At 31.8% G+C, this 21,696-nt stretch overlaps 1 pseudogene; it reads left to right on the forward strand.

The window, feature by feature from the left end:
- Positions 1-17,453: 17,453 nt before the first annotated feature.
- LOC142615523 (uncharacterized) lies at positions 17,454-18,479 on the forward strand (annotated as a pseudogene).
- Positions 18,480-21,696: the final 3,217 nt, after the last annotated feature.

Raw genomic sequence — 21,696 nt, forward strand, 5'->3', positions numbered from 1 at the left:
CTCTAATTTAAGTTGTTATGATTTAGTTTTGTGTTTTAAGTTATTATTATTATTATTTTTATTATTATTATTATTTTTGCTCTTTGATTGTTAAATTTTATCCGATTACATTATAAAAAATTAAATATAGTGGATAAAAATAAAATAGTATTCCATTACATGGCATAATTTGGATAATTTAGTGTTTCTTGTTATATCTTTTAATTTTTCTTTTTTTTTTTCTTCTCTTCTATTTTACTCAATATTGAAATTCAACCACATCCTCCTTATTATTAAATTAGTTATATTTTCTCTCTCTTTTTGTTTTAAAAAATAAAAAATGTAATATTTTACTTAAATTCAAATTAAAGAAAATTGTGCTCATCAAATTGTACTCATTTTTTTTTTAACATTTACACTTTCTCCAACTTTTCTCCTTCTCTTTACCTTTTCATTTCCCCAAACATTCTACCTTGATATCACTCCTCCACTTTCCTTTTATCTTCCTTTATTTTGTATCTTTTTATTGTCACCCTCTTAGTATAAATTTTTCATTCACTCTTCTATTCTTTACATAATTATCTCTCACAATAAATTGGCTATTTCCCACTCTTTCTCCCTCAATTTTTTGGTGGATTTTTATTTTTATTTTTCTTGCATCTCTATTTTAGCTTGATAAAGTTTTGTATTCTTTAGAACTCTAATTTGGTTGATGGGATTTAGTTTTGTGTTTTAAGGTTTTTATTTTTATTTTTTTATGACTTTGATTGTTAAATATTATCATATTGCATTATAAATAATTAAAAATAGTATATAAGAATGTACTATCATTATATCACATAGAAATTATTTGGATAAGTTAGTGTTTATTGTTATGTATTTTTTTTTATCATTTCACTTTATTTAACATTTAAATTCAGCCACATCCCCCATATATATGATAAAATTATTTATATTTCCACTCCTTTTTTATTTTAAAAAATTTTAAATATAATATTTTGCCTAAATTAAATAAATAAATTGTCCACATTAAGTGGAGTAATGCTAAGGAAACACTCATTATCACACCCAATGCATCAAAGGAAGAATAAAATACAAAAAAAATCAAGCTAGAAACACTATATTAAAAAAAAAAAACTAATAATGCATATTTAATGTCATAGAATCATCATCAAATTTTGGAAAACGATAGGTTGTCAATGGAGAGAGAGAGAGAGAGATGGTATAGAAAAAAAAACCAATACAAAATAATAAAGAGAGAGAGAGAGAGAGAGAGAGAGAGAGAGAGAGAGAGATGGTATAGAAAAAAAACCAATACAAAATAATAAAAGTAGATAAAGAAAAAAAAACCAAACGTCAATTAGTAATCATTGATTGGAAAACAAAGAGGTTGTAAGGAGAAGTAAAAAATAAAATAGAGATTATCGTGTGGAGAACATTAAAAACTTTACAGTGTAATAACATAAACGTTAAATTCACTTAAAAAATTGAATCAACAATCAACTATTAAATACAATCATAATAATAAATTTAAATTTAAAACTAATCAAACTCTAACTATGGAAACCATATTAATCATAACTAAAAAAGAGATGTTCTCTAATGGTAGTAGAAATTACATAAGAAATAAAGTTAGAAAATTTAAAAATCAAATTTTTGACATTTTATTTAACCTTATAATATATATATATATGTATATATATATATATATATATATATATATATATATATATATATATATATATATATATATATATAGTTTGCATACACTATTACTTTCGAAAATCTAATGAACAATGCTACTTCTCATTTATTGTCTTTGTTATACAAATCATCAGTTAGTAAATATATGATAATGGTAAGAAGCGTTACAAATGATATCACTAAAAAAAATATAAAATTAATTAACCACTATCATTATGGAGTAGTAGTCTATAATTTTACGCATTCAAAAAAGTAGAATATATAAAGTTTTCTTAAAAATATGGGTAAAGATTCACTATATGTGTGTGTGTGTACAAAGGTAAAAAAAAGGTATATTTAAGGTTTTTATTAACTTAAAAACTAATGAAAACTCAATGGTTAATAACTAAAATTATAGTATTAATAAAATATTTAATGAAACCATCCTAAAAAAATTATCACGTGCAATGCGCAGGTATGCAACCAGTTAATATTAATATGTAGCCTCATGCATATGCACGGATATGATTAAAAACAATCACAATTATAGGATTCAAATTATACTCTTTCTTTTTTTTTGAAGAAGATATTCAAATTATATATGGTACTTCTTATCTTATGCTTTTTTTAAACTATTCATTTCAAAAATATGTAATGGTTTATTTTTTATTATTATTATTATTATTATTATTATTATTATTATTATTATTATTATTATTATATACACATATAAAATTTAGAATTTAATTGGTTTTATATTCTTCAATTTTTGCACCCAATAATTCACTTGTCATAAAAATTAAAAACTTAGATGGACATGTGGTAGAAAATTAGACTCCAATTAGAATCCAATTTTGAAGCTAATTGAATTTGGACTCTTCAATTTTTATATTCAATAATTAACTTGGTACAAAATTTAAATTTAAATGAGACACGTGGCGCAAAATTGAGAATCCAATTAAAATCTAATTAAATTTTCATTAAGTTTTGACTATTAATATATATATATATATAGATTATTTTGCTAAGCAATATTTATTATTTATTGACTGTTGATGATTTATATGTTGGATAGTGCGTCAAATAGGCCTCTATGGGTTCAATGGCTAAAAGACCCTTGTACAATACTATACTTTATTAATTAAATAATTAGAGATAATAAGGTTATATGTTTGGTTATAATTGGCTGTCACATAACAGATCTCAATGTGTTCAATGGCTAAGAGTATCACCATTGGTGCCCAGCATAAGTGATGTTAAAGGCAAAATTTTTTTGCCTTCTTGCTATAGTAAACTGCTATCTTTAGCAGTTTACTGTAGAAACAAAGTTATAAAAAAATAATTTTTTTATTCAGTTTTTTTTTTTCCCTTGTTTCATTATTTTAAATTTTCTCTCTCTTTTCTCGTTCTTCAAACTTTTCTATCTCTTTTTTCTTTGGCTGAGCCTCCCTTTGCACACTAGCTCTCTCATTGATTTTTTTTTTCTTCATACTTCTCTTCTTTCATTAGTTTACTGTAGCAACCTGCCCTTTTTTCTTTTCTTTTCTTTTCTTTGGTGGACCCCTTCTCTTCAAGCTTCAGTCACACACTAAAAAAAACCTCAAAAAATCTCCTTCAAAGGCGTCCTCAGAATCCGTAGACGATAGCTTCCGAGCTCAAGTCAAAAAGGTGTTCAGATCCCTACAGTGGGCGCAAGGGAGCAGGCCTCGACCTTTGGAGTGGACCATGGCGGAAGCTGAAAAATGGAGTCACTACCTAAATTAGGTCTAGGAACCATATTGGGCCTTTTGGGCCAATCACTTACATGCATAGGTCTGCATACTAGATTATGAGTTCAGAGTTTGGGTATGACTTGGGAAGGTGTTAGGCACTCAAGATCGTCTGGCTTATGAGTCGACGTCCATTATGTGTTGCTAGACCATATTTAAATAAAAAAAATTATTAAAAAAGCCTTAATCATTAACCTAAACATACATCATGCACTTAAATAAAATAACACACACAACATATTAAAGATCACAACAAAAAAGGAAACAAATAAAACACAATAAGACAAATATAATTAAAAGGAAAAGATAATAAACAAATAAACACAAAAGGAAAAAAAAAATCAAATAAACCAAATATCGCAAAAAGACTCAAACAAATATGGAAAATAATTAAACACACTTAATAAAACTAAACAGAGTCAAATGGAATCAAACATCATGTGAAAAAAATAATAAAAATTAGATTTTTGTCAAATTTGAGTTCGGGATGCGTATGCATACTCATTGTCATTGATGCATGTGCATCTTCTAGCACAAAAACAAAAAATTACATTTTTATAGATTTAATCAAAATAAGATATAGCGTGTGAGATCAAATAGACATGTTAGAAACCCTAAACACTAAACTAACATAAAGAAAACAAAACAAAGTATCAACATAAACAAATAATCAAAAAACAAATCAAAAAGTAGTAAAATACATTAAATAAATAAGCATGTTAAACTTTATATAAAACTAAAATAATAAAACAAGAACAACCAAAACAGATTGTAAACAACCTAAAATCATATTAACACATATTAAAAGAATTAAAATCAACAGAAAAATCAAATAAAACAATTAGAGAAATTACACTAAGAAACTCATGTGAATCCTATTAAACAAAGAAAGAGTTCATGGAAAGAACACTCACCTTGCTTAAGATTATGAGTTTGGAGTTTGTTTAATCGACCCCTTAGTGCCTACAACACAAAAGAGAGGTTTCTGATTTGTAAAAAACGTGCTTAGGTGCTGTGTGTGAGTTTTAGAAAAGAAAACTAGGGTTTTTGAGAAGATGAAGGCCAAAAAATAACTCTCTCTAGCTAGGGTTTTTATTGGAGACATAAGATTAGTATTTATAAGAGTTTTCAGGGCTTTTTAATGGTCTTTTGACGTTCCCAAGGGTCTAGGGGCCAGCCCACATCAAAGCATGATGTTTTGAGCCCTTAAAATGAAGTTTTAAAATCCAGAAAATTGGACTGCTCAGTTGGCCCAACTTCAAATGGTTATAACTTACTTGATATAAATCCAAATTAGGCAAAATTTATATTCAAATTGAAGTCCAGGATGTCGAATTTCCAACCAAACAAAACTCACTCAAAAATTCTTTGTGGATAAAAAGTTATGGTCAAAACAGTAAGCAAATGTCATTTTTTAGTATCGATTTCAAAGCGATTTGAGCACTTTTGAGTTGTGATTAATTCCAAACTACTGTGAACTCTTTAATTACCCTTAGTTGACATATGTCAAGCTCATCATTAGGGCCAGAGACCAAAATTTATTAATGAGTACAAAATGCGGTGTCTACAGATGTCCCTCTTTTAATTTTGCTTGCACTGCAAGTATAGTTAAGAGCCTGAAAAGACATACATTTTGCAAGTTAATAAACTTTGAATCCGCACACACACACACACAAACACAAAAACATGCAAGCAACCATACAAACATGGTGACGTGCTCAAAAAATGTGATTAGTACACTTCTAACAAAAAGTGTGAAAAACCACATAAGAGAAAAAACTGAGATGTTTTCAAGTTTTAAGGACTCCACCTTTGAGTTTTAAGGATATATTATTTTATTGTGTTGTTTATATTATTTTAATGTGTTGAATGCTAAAATAAAACCATTGATGTTTGATGTTTTGTAAAATGGGGTGGTAAAATAGATAAAGTAAGTTTTTGAAGAGCAAAAAACTAAAATTTTTAGCTCCACCAATGTTGATGCTCTAAGAGACATATAATAGTCTATGTGGGATTTGATTTAATTAAACATGCAACTTAGATTATTTTATGATTCTACTCTGTTTGTTTCAACATTAATATTTTCTAAAAGAATTAGTCATTTTTCAAAAAACTTTTTTTTTTTGGAAAAATTATATCATTTTCTTATATTTGGTAGTACTTTTTTTGGAAAACTGTTACATTTTCCTATGTTTGGTAGATTCCTTTAAAATGAGATAAAATCTATTTTCAATAGTTTCCAAATTCCCTCTTAACTTTCTTTATTTAGCATGATATGAGAATGAGTTGGTTTCCAAAAAAATTAGTGGAAAACACTCTCTAAAAAATAATTTATATTTTTAATAGATTTTTCGTTGACCAAAGATAGTTTTTCTAAAATATGAGCTATATTTTTACAATTACATGTTGGTGCACACACATGTATAAAAGAAAATCGACTTATGTGGTTGTGTAACCAATGTTTATTGAAGGTTGAATTATACTCACCATTTCAGTTTAAATCTTGAAATCGCCATGAGCTTTGTATCTTAATTGGTACATTTTCATGCACAAAATGTTTGGGGGTTTAGGGAGAAAGGGTTTGAACTACAAGGTTAGTAGTATATTGTAACTACCTAAAATAAATCACGATTTCAGTTCAAAAAATGGTGCATAAAAGTGTGTAACAATCACAACCCTTTATTTTAATTGTTATAATTCATCTTTTTAAAAGAAAAGCTTTTCTCTTTTCTCTTTTTTCTTTATCTTTATCATTCCTTTTATTTTCTTTATTGGAGAAGAGAAGTGCAATTGGTTTTGGATTCTAAAGAAAGCTAAATCCTCTCTCTCTCTCTCAAGAAAAAATCAAGTTGGAGCCCACTTGTCTTTTCAATTTGCTTTCTCGTCACACATGTATAAAAGAAAATCGACTTATGTGGGTGTGTAATTAATGTATATTGAAGGCTGAATTATACTCAGGATTTCAGTTTAAATCTTGAAATCGCCATGAGCTTTGTAGCTTAATTGGCACATTTTCATACATAAAATGTTTAGGGGTCTAGGGAGAAAAGGTTTGAACTACAAGGTTAGTAGTATATTGTAATTACAAGGTTAGTAGTATATTGTAACTACCTAAAAAAAATCACGATTTCAATTCAAAAAATGGTGTATAAAAGTGTGTAACAATCACAACCCTTTATTTTAATTGTTTTAATTTATCTTTTTAAAAGAAAAGCTTTTCTCTTTTTTCTTTATCTTTATCGTTCCTTTAATTTTTTTGGCAAAAATGCAAAACTGACCCTCTAACTTTCACTCTTTTTCATTTCAGTCTTCTAACTTTCAGTTTTGTTAATTTAGTCCTCTAACTTTCAATTTTTGTCAATGCAGGATTCCATTAAACCCAGTTATGGGCTGCCGTTAACTTTCAGTTTTTTTTTTTTTTAATTTTCGGAATTAAAAGAAAAATCTGTTAAAAAAAAAAACATTTAAGGGGAATGACATCATTCTCCTTACTTGAAATCAAAACCGAGGAATCACTCGGTTTTCAGAGGGGGAACACATTTAAGGGGAACAGGTTTTTGAATTTTTTTTTTTTAGCATCTTTATTACTTTTGCTATTGGGGAGGTGGGTTCATCAAATTGTAGATCCCACCAAATTGTAGCAACAGAGAGATTGAAAGCTTTTAGGATCACGTGGTGATGCCATTCACTTGCAATATTTTGTGATTCCCCTTAAATGTTTTTTCTTTCTGATTTTTTTTCTTTTAATTTCGAAATTAAAAAAAAAAACTAAAAGTCAACGGTAGCCCATAACTGGGGTCTAACGGAATCTTGCATTCACAAAAATTGAAAGTTAGAGGATTGAATTGACAAAACTAAAAGTTAGAGGACTGAAATGAAAAATAGTGAAAGTTAGAGGGTCAGTTTTGCCTTATTCTTTTATCCCTTTAAAATTTTTCAAAGGTTGCCAATCCTCGATAAAGATAAAACATTTGTTTCGAGGGTCATGTAGGTTGTTGAAATTTCGATTTCAAGGGTCACAAAGGCAGTAGGAATTTCCGGTTCGAGGGAATTTGTTTCAAAGGCCATCAAGGGTCAGTTAAGCCCTCAAAATATTATCTTTTAAGGGCTTTTAATACTTTTTTCAAAGGTTTTGACCCTCGAAAAAAAAAAATCAATTTTGTTGTAGTCTACGCGATTGTTAAGCTAAGCTCAATATAGCTTAACAAGCTCTGATTTCACAATTTTAACTAAAATTATGTCTTAAAAATATAATTTAATAAATGAGTGTGTATAGAGTGTGAAATAATGTGGGTGTAATAAGATTTTCCATTATATATACATTGCTAATTAAAGGTGTCAGCTTGAAGAAAACTTGAAGTGAGTTTGTTGTAACATGACAAGAACATTAAGTTTCTTTGCATGGCAAAGCAAAAAATGTTGTTAGCAAGAGCAACCTAGTCAATAAGGTTGATTTGCTAAAGGTAGAGTGAGTTTCTAAGGGAGTGTTTGGTAAGGGATTTTAAACAACGTTTTTCAGTATTTAAATATTATTATACGTATTTTCACACTTTTTCACCTACATGTATTTTCAAAAAATACAAACAACATTACTAGAACAACATTACCAAACGCTCCCAACTTTCTTGGAACTCAAGTATTATCAATGTCTTCTTAGTGTGTGTTTGAATATCGCTTATTTTGTTGAAAACTGAAAACTTATTGCTGAAAACAAAAACAAAAATTAATTTTTGGGTTACTGTTCACTACTGAAAAACTGTTCAGCAGCATTCATTTGCCTTAATGCACTGTTTATGGGACATGAACAATGCATTAAGGCCTCCCATGAACAGTGCATTAAGGCAAATTAGGCAAATGAACAGTGTAAGAGACGCTAGTAAAAAAAAAAAAAGGACAAAAAGGCCAAATGCAATCAGCCATCAGCTATCCAAACGGAGCTTTAGTCTTTATATTTGTGCACACAAAACATATAGATAATTATATATGCAGTTTTGTTTGTCCTTTTCTTTGTATTTGTCATTCTTTCTGGTACATGACATCCACGCATGCCGTAAATTGGAACCTTTCACAGGATTAAACAAGTGCCCAACTCAATGAAATCGCAATCTTATGTAGTGGAACCTTTTGCAGAATTGAGCATCTGTCCAAATCAATGAGAAGGCAATTTTATAGTGGAACCTTTTGCAGGATTAAAGCATTTGTCCAAATCAATGAATAGTGAAAACGCAATTTTATCGAATGGTACAATTCAAAGTTAAGAATGGGAGTCTGTCTAGTTCTCTAGGTATGTCAATTTACAAACATTGATGCCCACTTGTTTTGAAAATGGACTTTTCGTGTAAATTTTTTGTGCCTGTTTATTGTGTGTAGTGTTTCCCCCAAGTGCAATGAAAGAGGGAAAGTTCAGAAAAATTCTGGAACTACCACTTGTTCCACACGTATTTTCACAACTATTTGATGTGGTTGATTGAGTAGTGCAAAAAAAAAAAAAAAAGGTCCATGTGAACAACTATCTGATGTGGCTGACTATAAATAGTGCAAAAAAAAAGTAAGTTTATGTAAAAATGACAGACATCTAACTACAGTCACATATAATAATTGTGATAATGAGTGTGAAATTGGTTGTGATTTTAGAAAAATATAAAAAGATTATTGCACTATTTGTAGCTTTTCTATCAACGATTTTCACCAAACCATTTAGGATTGGAAGGATACCACCATTAGAGCATCCAATTCTACCACCAAAACTTAACCATCCGAATTCAATCTCAACTTAACCCAATCAAGATCCAGAGGAATCCAATCTAGGTACCACCAAGCTATTAGATTTGTCATTTTTCAATTATTGAATTGTTCAATGGCTCTATGCACACAGAGTGAAGGAGACAACACAGATTGAGAAGATGCTATAAAGATTGAATTGTTTCTATCAAGCCAAAGACTCCAATACAAGTTTCCTAATAGCTATTATATATATACTATGCTAATTATGAATTGCCAACATTTTCCTACTTTCTCCATTTTTCAATCAAATCCAAAAAATGATAAATCAATTTGTCAATAGACTTAATTAACGGGACAAAATCTAGTTTACTGGTTTCATTGTGAATGGACAGTTTCTTAAGAACTACACAAGAGAGTAATAATAAGAAATCTAGATAATCTTAATCTATACGTCTCAAACTCCTTTCAATTATTAGATTTTAGCAAACCTAATCTCAAACTTGTCTATCTTCTACTTGATTTAACAAACTAAAACTTTCCAAAAATAAATGATGACTACACTATTTTCAGATTTGTGAAAAGTTAAATCTTCACTGACAAATAAGTGTTGGTGCAACCATAATGATAATGGAAATAACACAAATAGAAACTGAATAATACTTCTAAATTTTATTAATTTAAAGGGAGAAATTACACAACACTATTTGGACTGAGGCGTGGCACTCGCTCTCTTTAAAGAGATTCAAGCCCTTAGTTGTCTAAACTTTGTAACCGGTGCAGACTGTCTCTAACTTGTCTCCCCCAGGATACAACAGCCCAACAAGTGTTGTATGGCTAGAACAACCTCTGCACAAAGTGTTCAAGCCCAAAGCTTGAATATTATTTTTGACACCTCCACCCTTCACCTCCCCCTTGTGCACATATCTAGCCCAATATCTGAGATAATTCATGTTAGCCCATCAATCACCACAATTAAAAAGAATAAAATAGTCTCTCTCCTCTTCAATGTGGGATTAAACATTTTCACTAACTCCTCATTTTCCATATTCGCTCTCACCTCTTTACATTTATGTCATAACATTTATTCATTTTAATTATTTAATATTAAAATGCTCTAACAATCCCCCACTCATTTTAATATTAATTTTTTTAGCTAAAGAGAGATTACCAGGCAAAGATGGGTCACTATGCATCATGAAGATGTGCTCTGCATTGAACCTTCACTTAGTAAAATAGCGATCTCAATTCTGAAGTCGTAGTGGTCTCCGACTTGAACTGGGACTGCTTTAGGGAAATTAAGTGTCACTGCTTACACATAACAACCTAGGTGTTGACATGAGCTTTTATAGCTAGCACTTTACGGCCGTGTGTTGATCCCAATTTTATGAGTGTATTTAAGATTAAGTTCAAATCTCATAGGGAGCAACTCCACCCCCACTCACATAGGTGAAATTTTGTCAAGGGTGCTCCTGTAATTCTGACATCCTACTCATACGAGCTACAAATTTCATTAAGAGTGTTTTACTCAACCTCTCCACATTACACGATAAATGCACTTACATCATAGGGATGAACAAATAAAAAATTATTTACAAAATAAATAATGAAAAATAAATAAATAATGAAAAATAAATAAATTGTGCATTTCTTACGACCATCATATAATTCGTTTTTCCCATTGAACCCAATTGTCAGGATCTCTGGTCCTTGGGTTGGGTATCCTCATACATGGCTCATGATTCTATAGACTTTAGTTCCATCCCCCTCGATGTATTCCAGACCATATCTTTTGCCAAGGCCTTGGTAAATGGCTCTGCAAGATTATCATTGGATTTAATAAAATCCACAGTTATGATGCCACTACTCAAATAAGATCGCATGGTACTGTGCTTTCTTTTTATAGGTCTGGATTTACCATTGTAATAACGGCTTTTAACTCTACCAATTGCGGCAGTGTTATCACAATGAATTAATATAGGTGAAATTGGCTTTTCCCAAAGTGGAATTTCATATAACAAATCACTAAGCCAATTTGTCTCTTCACTAGCTGAATTAATGCTATTAATTCAGCTTTTATCGTTGAATTAGCAATTATTGTTTGCTTTTTAGATTTCTAAAAAATAGCACCACTACCTAAGGTAAAAATATAACCAGTGGTATAGAGAGAATCACCTAACAAAGTATTCCAGTTGGCATCACTAAAACCTTCAATCACAGCAGAGTACTTTTTATAAAATAAGCCATAGCTTTTGGTACCAATTAAATATCTTATGACTCGCTCAATAGCTAGCCAATGATCTTTATTAGGCTTGTTAGTAAATCTGCTTAGCACTCCTACTGCATATGCAATGTCAAGTCTAGTACAATCAGTAGCATAACGCAAACTACCAATGATGCTAGCATAATCCTTTTGATTAAAAATCTCATCATCATTATTCACAGGAAATAAATGAACACTAGAATCAAAAGGAGTAGCTACACTTTTGTGATCATGAAAATTATATTTTCTCAATATTTTCTCAACATAATGTGATTGATCAAGATATATTCCATCACATGCTTTTGTAATTTTCATGCCCAAAATAAAATTAGCCTCACCAAGATCTTTCATATCAAAATGGCTTTTAAGCATATTTTTTGTCTCATTTATAACATGCATATTTGAGCCAAAAATCAACATATCATCCACATAGAGGCTAGTAATAACATGTAAATTATTCCATGATTTAGAATAAATACATTTATCATATTCATTTGATTTATAACCATTCTCAATCATGCAGGAATCAAACTTTTCATGCCACTGCTTAGGTGCTTATTTTAAGTCATATAGGGATTTAGTTAGCTTACATACCTTGTTTTCTTGTCCAGGCTTTACAAAGCCTTCGAATTGATCCATATAAATCTCTTCCTCTAGGTCCTCATTTAGAAAAGCAGTTTTTACATCCATTTGATGAATTTTCAAATCAAAGATTGCAGCAATAGCAATTAACAATCTAATTGATGTAATTCTTGTTACCGGAGAAAATGTATCAAAGAAATCAAGATCAGCTTTTTGTTTAAAGCCTTTTGCAACAAGTCTAGTTTTAAACTTATTTATTGATTCATCTGGTTTGAACTTTTTTCTAAGGATCCATTTACAACCTATGGTCTTACAACCCAGCGGAAGATATACTGATTTCCAAGTTTTATTAGAAATTAGAGATTTCATCTCGTCATTTATAGCCTCTTTCCAAATTATAGCATCAGGTGATATTAAAGCCTCTTTTAAATTTTGGAGATTTTTCTCAATGTTAAAAACATAATAATCAGGACCAAAATCCTTTTCAACTCTAGCTCTTTTACTCCTTCTAGGTTCCATTTCAAAATTTTCTTGATTTTGTAAATGTGAAGTAGAAGAACTAGGTTGTGACAAAATATTTTCTTCACCCCCACTATTTTTTAATTTAAAAGGAAATTTTTCTTCATGAAAAATTACATCACCAGATTCAAAAATTATTTTGTTTTCAAGATCATAAAATCTATAGGTTGCACTATTAAATGCATAACCAAGAAAAGCACAGGTAGTGGCTCTTATACCTAATTTAGGTATTTTAGGGTCAGTAAGCCTTATATAAGCAAGACAACCCCATACTCTCAAATATCCCAAATTTGGCTTATGTCCTTTCCACATCTCAAAAGGTGTGGTGTGTGACTTTTTTCATGGCACCTTATTCAAAACATGACGTGCAGTTAAAATAGCTTCACTCCAAAAATGTAAAGGTGCACCAGATTCAATTAACATGTCATTTGTTAACTCAATTAAAGTTCTATTTTTTCTTTCAACCACACCATTAGAAGCAGGTGAATATGGTGCAGTAGTTTCATGGATGATTCCCAAAGACTGAACAAATGAGTTGAATGCACTTGATTCATACTCACGACCTCTATCACTTTTTTTTTTTTTCTACCGAATTGATTTTCAACTTCTTTTAAAAAATCTTGAAATTTTTCAAAAGCATCACTTTTATTTCTCAACAAATAAATAGTTGTATATTTTGAGAAATCATCAATAAAAGTGGTAATATATCTATTTCCTCCACGAGTTAAAATTCCCTCAAATTCACATAAATCGGAATGAATTAACTCAAGCAATTCAGTATTTCTTACAACATTTTTATAAGACATTTTTGTAATCTTAGCTTGACTACAAGTTTCACATTTTTCAAAATCTTTTGACAGTCTTGGAATTAATCCTAAACTACTCATGATTCCCACATATCTACTATTTATATGACACAAACGAGCATGCCAAAAATTAATAGAAGAAAGCATATAAACTGAACTGATAGATGCTTTATTATTCTCAACATTCAATTTAAACATTCCATCACAAGCATAACCCTTGTCCACAAATAATTTCCTTTTAGTGATTACATAATTATCAGATTCCATAGTTTGCTTGAAACCAGCCTTATTAAGCAAAAAACTTGACATCAAATTCTTCCTCATGGACGGAGTGTAAAGTACATCTTTCAATGTTAGCACACGTCCAGAAATGAATTTCAATTCAACCTCACCACTCCCAAGAACCTTGGTTTTGCTAGAGTCACCAAGTATAACAGTTTTTTCTTCTTCAAAAGGAGTGTACAACTTGAATCAATTTTTGTCATAGCAGACATGCCTAGTAGCACCAAAATTTGCCCACCACCATTCAACATATTGCACCATATTGATGTCTGTAATCATAGCCACTAAAGGCTCTTCGGTTACATTAGTCTGCAGGACAGATTCACATTTCCAAAATTTGCAAAATCGAGCAATGTGCCCATTCTTGCCACAGACAAAACAAGATCTATTAAATTGATCTTGTGAAGGGGGTCCTTAGTTCTTATTGTAATTTTTATTCGGGTTTCCTCTTCCTTGAGGTGATCTATTATTATTTTTAAAGGCTCTCTTTTTAGGCTTCAATTGACCATTTCTAAGAAAATGATTTTTGGGCATATTATTATTGGATGAAATAAGGTTTACCTTTGTGGTGGAATTACCATTGCTCTCTTGTGTCATGAGTGCATCTTATCCTCTAGCCTCCTCCTCCACACGGATGCGTGTGATCAAAGTCTCCAAGGATGTCTCCTTTTGTTTGTGCCACAAAGCCTTTTGGAACTCCCTCCAAGATTGTGGTAGTTTATCAATTATGCCAGCTACCACCAAATTGTCTCCAATCTTTATGCCTTCGGATCTCAATTTTGCTACAATCATTTGGAAGTCTTGTGCTTGATCCACCACCGATTTTCCATCCACCATTTGGTAACGGAAAAATCTACTAGCAGCATACTTCTTTGCACCTGCCTCCTCGGTATCATACTTGCTTTGTAAAGCTTTCCAAATTTTTTGGCCAGAATTGTAAGTTGTATCATAATAATCATAGAAATGATCGGCAAGACAATTCAATAGATACGAGTGACAATTGTATTCATCTTTTGTATACTTATCTATTTTTTCTAGATGGAGACTATATTCTTCCTCGCTCATCTCATTGGTAGGAACCTTTGACGAATTCTTCTTAGTGAGGATGTAGGTGACTTTGAGAAGGCTCAAGTAGAAGAGGACCTTTCCTTTCCACCTCTTGAAGTGGGCTCTCTTAAAGCGAAAGGGCTTGTTGAGATCTCCAACAGGCTCATTTGGTTTCTCTTGTGTAGGCTCCATGTGTTGAATCTCTTTAAAATTGTTGGTGCAACCACAATGATGATGGAAATAACACAAAGAGAAACTGAATAATACTTCTGAATTTTTATTAATTTAAAGGGAGAACACCCTTCCTTGCCAAAAATCTCTCCAATTTTTTGTTTTCCAATTTTGACACCTCCACCCTTCACCTCCCCCTTACGCACGTATCTAGCCCAATATCTGAGACAATCTATGTTAGCCCATTAATCACCACAATTAAAAAGAACAAAATAGTCTATCTCCTTTTCAATGTGAGATTAAACATTTTCACTAACTCCTCATCTTCCATATTCACTCCCACATCTTTACATTTATGTCATAACATTTATTCATTTTAATTATTTAATATTAAGATATTCCAACAATAAGTAGTATTCATTTCACAAAAGAATAAAAATATTCTTGGCTATCTAACAAATAATAATTTTTATTCATGCATGTGCAGTGTGCACATTCCAAAGCCACTTAGTGCCCGTTTGGTTGGGCTTTTAGGGGTTGAAACGCAGCTTTATGTAAAAGTTGGATTTCTTTGGGCGTTTAGTGAAGCAAAAATGCAACTTTTGGGTAAAAGTTGTGTTTTGGGCCAAGGCAAAAACGCCCAATCCGTTTATGGAGGTCTGGAGGTCCATAAACAAAAAGTCCAGCAACGTTTTCAGCTATCTGTTGGGCGAGTCCTAAAATTACCGAATTACCCTGACCCTCATTCCTCTCATCTCATCTCTCTGCTCCGCTGAAATCCCTGACCCTCATTCCTCTCATCTCTTCTCTGCTCTGCCCTCTCCGTGCTGCTACCGGTCTCTCCATGGTAAGTCATCCGTGACTTCTTCTTCTTCTTCCTCTTCTGCTTTCTTCGTTTTCTCTGATCTATAATTTTTTTAAAAAAATTTATTTATGATACTTTCTGATCTGAGAAATAAATTTTGAAGGTACGCATTTGATCAAAAAAACACCAAGCAAGACTGATCTGCTACCAAAAACCACCAGGTACCAATAGTGATCTGAAATTTTTTTTTTTTTACCGAGTGTGGGAAAAAAAATTTCAGATCTGAACAAACAGGGTGTATTTGATCTACTTACCAAAAATTTCTTGTATTTTGTATTTAATCTTTTATCTACTTACCAAAAAAGTATTTGATCTTTTTTCTTAACCACTATCTACAAATTTAGAACTTTATACATTTTGGATTCCATATAAGATTATATATATTAATGTTGGCATAATCGTATGCTAACCTTTTTTCTGCATCATATGAGTTTGTGACTAGTCAATTATGCTATGCAGGCAAATGGGCTCTCATAGAGACACTCATATATTTTAGGTTTATAAATTCAGAAAGCTTGTGTTCTTTTTAGCATCACATGCCTAAATCAGTATTCTTTTCTGACAGCTTGAGTTTCAATCATGATTGTGTCTCTGATCTTAAGTCTTAAGTAAATATCCATGTTTAAGATGTGCAAGCTAGATCAACAAGTGCACATCAAGACCTAAAAGTAACAAAATTCATAAAAAGGAAACCTTGATGTATGATAATCCAACAAAGAATAGCCTTTGAGCTGTGTAATCCTGAGCTCCATAATACACATCAATTTACATGAAATACTGTTAACTTCAGAGTTATTTGATATCACTTGGTGAGGGGGTTAATTTCCATTTCCATCAAAGACATTGATAATGGAAACTTCTTCAATGATAGAGTGGCCAAGCTTCAATCTGACAGTAGTGGAGACTTGGAATACCAGGTGTGTGTCACGGTCAGGGATTGGATGTTGAGGCTTCATTGATTTGGCTCTTAGGCTTCAGGTCTGATCTGGATGGAGAGGGAGCAGGTTCAATCATGTAAGGGAGAGAGGATGGGATGGGGCATGTGTTACATGTCAACTAGTGGGAGGTGAGAAATCTGAAGGCCCAGTCAGAAAAGGCTCAGGCCCGGGGTGGGTTGATCTGCCCTAATTATATGTGTGTATGCGCGTACATGCATATATGTATATGAGAGAGAGAGAGAGAGAGAGAGAGAGATTGTAGTAGTAATAGTGCACATGTTGTTGGTTGTTTGTCATGTGTTTTTTTGTCAGAATAGTAGTATATTTCTTGTATTTCTTTTTATTATTATTATTTTTGTTCTTGTAATTGCACAGTAATGTTGTTATGGGTAAATCAATTGGTTCACATAAAATATACTCCATTGGGCTGAACTAAATGTCTAAAGAGGCCACTGCATCAGCAGCAGCAGCAGCCACCGCCGCACCCCACTCCCTTCAGTTTAGTTTTCACACCACCCTTCTAATGATACATTATTTTGATTTGAGGGTTTCTTTCATTTTAGAATTGACCTTATATAGAGCTGAATGACAAAATAGAATGTGTGTATTTGCATGTAGGTAGTTAGGATCAAGGCCTTGTCAAATGCCGAGTGTATATATACTTATTTTCCCTTCCAAATTCACTTTTTATTTTCTTGTGCTACGACCACCTCCATCTTAATTTGTTTGTTAGCCTAGAATTATTAGATCATGTTTGTAACTAGTTCACTAAATTGGAATATTATGTATTCTATTTTTTGCATTTCTTATGGTTGGTTAACTTTATAGATGGGTAAAAAGACCACTTCCAACCCTGAGGTAAAAAAGGCTAAAGCAGATTGGGATATTAATCCAACGTGGACAACTACTTTTTGTAACCTTTGTGTGGAACAAATTCAAGCCGAGAATAGAACAAAAGGTGCTGGCTTTAGTACCAAAGGTTGGTTCAATTTGGTGACCAAATTTTGTGATGAGACCGGTCAAAACTATGATAAGGACCAATTAAAAAGTAGGTGGGATGTATTAAAAGGTGATTGGAGAGTGTGGGAACAATTGAGGAATCTTGACACAGGTTTAGGTTGGCATGCAATGAAGGGAACGATTGCTGCTCCTGATTATTGGTGGGACCTGAAGTTGAAGATGAGTTGAGTATTTTATTAATATGTAGTTAGTTAGAGATAGTTTTTTTATTTTTATTTTTTATTATTCTTATATGAGTGAAATTACAATTACATTTTGTAGGAATTACCCAAAGCTAAAAAATTTCGAGAGAAAGGTCCACAGAATCTAGAACAACTTGAGATAATGTTTAGGGATGTTGCAGCGACTAGGGTAGCTGCATGGACCCCTTCTTTAGATACATTACCTTTAACAATGCCAAAAGAGGGTGCTGGTGATTCAGATGGTAGCTCCGAATTTAAGGATAACCAATGTGACATGAGTTTAGACATTGATAGTTTGCAGCAAGGACATACTAGTCAATCACGTAGTTCAGGACAAAAGCGAACTAGTGAATCAATACCCTCACAGAAGAAAAAGAAGAAGATAGGAGGAGCTGCAATGTTGGACAATCGTATTAGTCAATTAATAACTGTATGTCAAAATAGGTCTGAAGGTACTTCTCGAGAGTCACCAAGTTCAATTGATAATGTAATGGCGATTGTGAGAGCACTTCCTGGAGTGGAAAGTACGTTTGTGGTTCAAGCTTCCATTATCTTACTAAAAAAGTCACGTAGGGAGATGTTCCTAACTTTCAAGGACCCAGAGTCACAGCTGGAGTGGCTACAAGCAATGATTTATAACCAAAAGAAGTGACTAACCTTATGTGGTATTAACTATGTTGTATTAACTTTAAACTAAGTTAGCTATGTTGTATTAACTATGTTGTATTTGCTATGTTGTATTAACTTTAAACTAAGTTATGTGATATTTAGTATTAGCTTTGGACTAAGATATGTGTAATGTAAACACATTTGAAATTTTCATTACAATGTTATGTACTTGATGTTCTGAATAGTCTTGGTATGTTGTGAATTGTCTTGATTGAGTATTTGCTACTTTGTTGTGTAGCTTAAACCAATATGGATGATTATAATGGTACTCATGAGAGTGGCCATTTTATGGAACTATTAATGGATGGGGATTACATAAATTATTGTGATGATCATGATGGTGGTGATTATAACAATGCTGACAATAATAATGATGGTGCGGACAATAATAATGATGGTGATAACAATGATGATGATGATGATGATGATGGTGAGAGTAGTGACAGTGATGATGATAGTGACGGTGATTCTGATGATGATGATGATAGTAATGACGACTCTGACGAGGAGTTTTACCAGCTTGTGACAGTTACTTGTGAAGCAGTTGTGACGTATTTCAATAAGTACATTAATAAGACTCATTGTTATGATTCTGAACAAACAGGGTGGGATTGGCTGAGATGCTGTATGGAAGGTAATGAGAATTTGTGTTACAATATGTTTAGAATGAAAAATGAGGTGTTTCATAATTTGTGTCAAGTTTTACAACATGACTTTGGACTTCAACATTCAAGGAATATAAGGTTAGAAGAGTTAGTGGCAATCGGTTTAGTGATACTTGGTCATGGAACATGTAACCGAATGGTTCAGGAATTATTTCAGCATTCGGGTGAAACCATAAGTAGACATTTTGAGAAGATGATCACTCTGTTGGGTGCTCGCTTTGCAGTTGCATATGTAAAGCCTTCGGATCCAACTTTTAGTGAAGTTCCAACCAAAATACAAGACCATCCAATTTATTGGCCACATTTCAAAGTATGTGTACTATTGTATATTTGAATAAGTGCTATTGTCTATAAGATAATACAATGCATGTGGAACTGAAAACTATTAATGTTTTTATTAGGATTGTATCGTTGCGATTGATGGCACACATGTGATAGCGATTGTACCTACTGAGAAGTCCATTCCATACTTTGGAAGAAAGGGATATCCAACCCAAAATGTGATGGCTACATGTGACTTTGATATGTTATTCACATTTGTTTTGCCTGGATGGGAAGGTGCAGCACACGACACCCACATTTTTCTTTGTACTATTCGTAAACAAAGTAACAACTTTCCGCACCCACCACCAGGTTTGTAATTGGTTAATCAATTGTTCATTATAATGACATATTGTGTGTGTGTGTTAATACAATTGAATTTTTTTGTCTAGGGAAATATTATGTAGTTGATTCTGGATACCCAATGATGAAAGGCTATTTGGCACCATACAAAGGGATATCATACCATCTTCAGGACTTTCAAAGGAGAGGTGGAAGCCCTAGAACTAGACATGAAAAATTTAATCATGCTCACTCATCTCTTCGATGTGTGATTGAGCGCACTTTTGGTGTGTGGAAGAATAAATGGAGAATTATCAGAAACATGCCATCTTTTCCATTCCATATCCAAATACTTATCGTATGTGCTACTATGGCTCTTCATAATTTTGTTAGACTAAATGATAGGGATGATAGGGAGTTCATAAACGCCAATCAAGATTCAATTTCTAGAAGAGAACGTAATAGTGAAGCAGGTAGCAGTTATGAGCAGAACTCAGGATCTTTAACAGACCCTGCGATGGTGGTTCTTCGTGATTCCATTGCAAATTCCATTTGGGGGGTAATAATTAGTAATTGTATTTTTTTTTTTATAATATCATGTAGTACAATTTATATTTGGGTTATTGGTATGTATTTTATATCTTTTTACATTTTTATAAAGCACAATTTAAACTTGGATTATTGGTGTATATTTTATCATCTTTTTACATTTTCATTTTGTGCTTCATGATGATGAAAATTATTTAGATTTAATTAATATTAATAAGAAGTCATTAATGGTAATAACAAATAATTATGACACTAAAAAAGAATAATTGCCCAAACATTATTAAAATAATACCAATAATATATATTTATTATTATTATTATTATTATTATTATTATTATTACTTAGTAAGTATATGAAGTAGTTGATTTAAGTATGAAATAAACTCCCTTATATATACATTGTCCTTTTTGGTAATTTATTCCTCAAACTGCAACTTTTATAGTTTTAGCTAAACACTCAACTTTTTCAAATAGCACTTTTTAACAGCTTTTACCAAATACTCAGCTTTTTGAAAAATCACTTTTTCATTATGCACTTTTTGAAAACTCAACTTTTTCATTATGCACTTTTTCAAAAAGCCCAACCAAATTCACCCTTACTAGGGCTGAGCATAACTTTGGATTTTTGGGAATTTACTAGTACTACTTGATAGTTCTAGCTGCATATGACACAAATGAAAACTTGCCCCATACTTTTGAGAGAGATTGTCATTTATAATAACTTAGTAACATTATTACATTAACCTAACTTGTCTCTTCTATTCAAGGCATGGCTTACTTATAGGTTATAAATGAGAGTTCACCAGAATTGACAAACACTTTGTGGTTAGCTACTCTTATCTCAGAGCTATATAAACTGGCCCCATTCGGCTAGGTTGGTTTAGAACCGAGAGACTTTAATAGGCACTTTGAGGTCGAAACCAGGACAAGGGTGGCCGTCAAGGTCTTGATTAGAGAAAAAAAAAATACTATGTTTTCAATATAATCTGCAGCATATGTTAAACCTAAGTCTTTTTAGGTTCTATTCAATCTAATTGTCATTTATGATATAATCATGACAATTTATTTGTATGTGACTTTTATCGTCTCTTCAAAATTATTTTCAGACATGTTATAAAGCTTCTTTGATTCCAATGGTCAACTTAAGAATATTTTTAAATTTACAATCACTTTTCACTTTTCATGTACTCCACAAAACAACTCTGCCTTCGTTATCTTTTTCCTATCAACTTTGACCAGAGGAAGGGGCGTCATCTTTCATTTAGATAAAAATATCTTTCTCCTTAACTATATAGCACACCATTTTTTTTTTTAAACAATCATTGGCTCATCTCTCAAAACCAATTGGGTTAGTTCATCGATTTTTCTTCTTGCTCACATAAT

The sequence above is a fragment of the Castanea sativa genome, chromosome 11, assembly GCF_040712315.1.
Source record: "Castanea sativa cultivar Marrone di Chiusa Pesio chromosome 11, ASM4071231v1".
Lineage (NCBI taxonomy): Eukaryota > Viridiplantae > Streptophyta > Magnoliopsida > Fagales > Fagaceae > Castanea > Castanea sativa.